At 48.4% G+C, this 4,415-nt stretch overlaps 1 pseudogene; it reads right to left on the reverse strand.

Annotated features, from left to right (window-relative positions):
• Positions 1-2,975: 2,975 nt before the first annotated feature.
• On the reverse strand, positions 2,976-4,243 carry LOC119360686 (annotated as a pseudogene).
• Positions 4,244-4,415: the final 172 nt, after the last annotated feature.

Below are 4,415 nucleotides of genomic sequence, written 5' to 3' on the forward strand. Positions count from 1 at the left end.
GACGCTCGCCGAGCTCGCATCGAGCGCCGGGCTGCTCTCGCCGCCCACGTCGCCCAGATGGCCCCCGTCGGTGGGGCTCCTCGTCGTTCTCCATCGCCTGCCGCCCACGCCGCCACCGGCCCAACGGGGAACAAGCAGCAAGCATCTTCGCCGCACCCTTCGGTGCGGCGGGTAGGCCGCACCGCCACTCTGTTGTTGACCCCAGCTGGCTCGTTGTCTCACGCTCGTCGCGCCCCCGCGAACGCGCATGCTGCGCTGCTCCTAGTGCGTGAGCTCCTGCACTACCACCCCATCGACAACCTCTACGAGGAGTGGCTCGCTCGCATCACCTAGCACGTCAGCGCTGCATGGGGCTCCCCTGCGCAATCCCTCTCACTGCCTCGCCCTCCGTCCTGCATGGGTGATGCGGCTCAGGGGGTGCCTCCGCCACCTCCTCCCCAAGAAGGCGCCCTGGCTCCAAGGCGCGCGGCCCTTGGGCGTGACCCACCGCGTCCGGCGCCCGCGCGGCAAGAAAGAAGCTGTTAGGAAATCCCTTGTCCACAAGAAGGCGCTCGCGTGCTCCCCGCACCGGTGCGGCAAGACCGCATCCCTGCACCAGCACTCCAGGACCCTACGCTGCCACGGGCGGCAGCGCGCGAGGATCATCAAGAGCAGGCCCAACATCTGCAGAAAGCTCCGGCAGGCACGAGAGGATGCTGCGCCTTCACCACCGAGCTGCACATCGTCGCCTGGTCCGGCAAGTTCAAGCCGGATCTGCCTCCCCGCTACGACGGCACCGCCGACCCCGCGGAGTTCCTGCAGCTCTACGAGCTGGGCATCGAGGCGGCAAGTGGAGACGAAAAGGTCATGGCGAACTGGTTTCCCATGGAGCTCAAGGATGGTGCCCGCACCTGGCTCCTGAACCCTCCTCCTGGTTCGATCTCCTCCTGGGATGTGATGCGCAGCCGTTTCATCGCCAACTTCCAGGGCACTCACTACAAGAAATATGTCAACTTGTGACCTTGACTATTGGTCACTGAAAGGTCATGGTTTTTCATTTGCGACCTTTTTATGACCAAAAAGAGAAGGTCAAAAGCTGGCGGTCGTAAACTGACTATAGCGACCTTTCTTCCGGAATGGTCGAAGACGTTTATGACCAAAATATGTCCACTGTGGCGTTTTGGTCACTAGCAACCTCCCCAGGCCACGTAGGCATCCAGCGTGGCAAGCTGATGTGGCACAAGATTCAACCCGGTCCAATTGGGTGTTTTACATGGGCCGAGCCCATTAATTCAGCCTTTCTATATATTTTTTTCCTGTCAATTTTTTGTCAGACTTCATGGGCCAAGCCCAACAATTCAGTCTTTTATTTATTTCTTTGTCGTGGCCTTTTAACATTTGTTTGGGCCTAGGCCATTATATTTTGTTGCTGGTCCCACCAATCAGATGGATACCACTTGTCATAATCTCACACATTAGACCCACGTGACAGAAAATTCAAAAGTGATTTCATAAGTGGGCTCCATGAGTCAGGTTCCATTTCACATGCTTTGAAACCACATAATGAATATTTCAAACAGAACATAACAAATGTAGTTCGTCAAAGAAGGATAAATAAGTCAACTACACAATCTGTACATAGTCTATTACAATATTATTCAAATCTTTCCAGTCTATTACACATAAGACAGAACATATAACTCTTTGCTACATGGCTTAGAACTTCAAATATACTTCCTAGTTCACTTTGCTGGAGCTCTTGTAAACGAGAGGAAACACTATTTTCAGGTATGTTTGTAGAGGCTGAACCAAGGCATCTAACAATAAACCAAAAGAGTTAGAAACAAAATAAAAACAAATATACAAAGCAGATAGGGACTAAATCCTGAAGTATATGTACAACAGAATATAACCACACATCACCTCTATCTATTCTGTGTGTATAAGTAAAGAAAATTATGTACCAATAATTATATTATGGGACGGAGGGAGTAGTACATATGATTACTTTCAGGTTATAATTTTTCTTCACCTATAGTGTACTCCTATATTCAGGGAACCTTAGTCAGGTATCACTAGTGAGCACAGAACAAAACAAAACGAAATAAAGGTGTTGGCTATATAAGTGAAGACTACTCACGGCTTTTTAGAACGCACAATAAACCAACAAGGACATACAAGTTGCAAATAATCAAAACTTAGTAGCCACTGAACCTTGCAAAACACATATTATGGCATAGTTCATCGAAAAGAAAGATGATCGCAATAACAATTAACAAGATTGTGGTGGCCAGAAGACCACCACCACAGATGCATCTTAATAAGATTGTGATCGCAATAACAATAACAATTAACAAGATTGTGATGTACGCTATCAGGGAAGAGGGGGAGGGAGATGGAGGAGCTACCTGCCGCGGTTGCAATGGAAGCAGAGGAGCAGACCCCTCCTGCCCCTCCCCCACGAGCAGGACAGGGCTGCCGGCTGGGCACGCCCCTACTCCTCCGCCTCCTTGATCAGGAGACCCCCTTCCCCTACTGCTGCTTGGCATGCCGCATCACTAGTCACCTCCTCATGCAAGAAGTACACAATAAATAGACAGACGGTCAGTGAGGTACATTTTCACAGCAACAGAAGCTTAAAATTAACAGAAATACACACATCAAATGAAGTCACTAAGATACTTAAGTGCACCACATGGTGTAGAATTATGTGGTATATAATTGCAACACATGAACCAAAAGAGGAATAACATCATCACCAAGAATTTCTGATGATAAGCATAGCTCCCTACAAAAAAGGAACTAAGGGCACAGTGACTAAAGCATGCAGACCACAATATTCAAAGCAGAAGCAAGCGGGCAGTATGAGCTACCTACTGGCAAAGTATAAAACCTGAATCATATAGTATAAATGAATCAAGAAAACAAGAGAAACCCTGAACCTGAAAGCTCAGGCTGCTGCTTATTTTGTTACTGTGTGGTAAGTACTACTAAGATCAAAATGCATTCAAGGGAGCATAAAATCCATCCCCATTTGAAGCATGTACAGTCTACAGAGATACTAACAGGTGAACAGACAACCCCTAGAAATTGGCTAACTACTTCTACTGTATAATATGTAGTCTACAGAGATACTAACTACTTCTACTATATAATCACAGTCTGCAGTCACTAAATAAATCAAAGGTGTATGATGGAAATACAGCAAAATAGTCCAGTTAACTTGTCGATTAAGAGACTAATGAAACCAGTCACTCTAAGCATACTAGAGCTTCAAACCAGTTCATTTAGTTGAACTAAAGAGGGTCACAGAATACCCTAAAGGGTGCCCATTTGCACTCCTACACTCGAACACACACACACACACACACACACACACATACACACTATGGATACTTTTGAGATTCACAAGCACATTCAGTAAATTCAGTGAAATTCAGTAAACATGGAGTACAGAAGAGAGGTTCAGACTTCAAACCAGTTCATTTAGTTGAACTAAAGAGGGTCACAGAATACCCTAAAGGGTGCCCATTTGTCCATGTTTCAGACACATGCTACAGCAACATAATGAACCTAATACCGTCAGCACTCAGCAGGCAACACAAGTCAGTACATCAAATTACAGGGAGGAGACGTACGTGGTGCCCAAATTTAGCTATTCAAGGCTTCAAGAAATAACAGCAACATGAAGTAGAGTCTGCAGTTTTAGACTTGCTGCAGTCCAGTCACATGTGTGACACTATCTCGACCCTAAATATTCCCTGAACAAGCAAGCGGGGTCTAATACACACACGAAAAGTCTCACAACTCCATAAACAATGGCACAGAACTAGATATCGCAGAAGGTATATAGCTCAATTTAGTTTGTTTAAATCTTATGCATGCCACCGAAACAGACAACCGGAGAAGTTCGACCCAACAACTCACCATGGCCTCAGCGGGGGTGAACTTGGCGCGGATGACACTAGTGTTTCCGTGGGAGAGGGAGACCTTGCCCCAGATGTAGTGGTAGTTGGTGTCGTTGCTTGGTCTTGGCCTTGTAGACGCAGGCCATCCTCTTGCCGCCGTACCAGGCCACGTCCTCCCTGGTGTTCACTTGGATCTGCCTCGATCTGCGCGCCCAACCAAGACCAGGAATTCAGATACCCACGCGAGGGAGAAGGAGCAGAGCCGCGCCGGCGGAGGGAGCTTCTCACCTCTTGTATCCGAGGATGGTGCCACGAACATAGAGCCTCACGCGCTGGCCGGTGCGTCCCTTCACCATCTTGCTGCTGCAGCACCGCCGGGGAGGGGAGCTGAGGTTCACCATCTTCCTGACAACCGCCGCCGCCTCCGTCCCCACAGATGAGGCGAACATGGCCCCACCGTCTTGGATGGCCTACACAAACCCGCACAAACGCAATGAGATTCGAGCAAGCTGAAGAAATCTAGAAGGA

Source organism: Triticum dicoccoides, chromosome 2B (genome assembly GCF_002162155.2).
Source record: "Triticum dicoccoides isolate Atlit2015 ecotype Zavitan chromosome 2B, WEW_v2.0, whole genome shotgun sequence".
NCBI lineage: Eukaryota > Viridiplantae > Streptophyta > Magnoliopsida > Poales > Poaceae > Triticum > Triticum dicoccoides.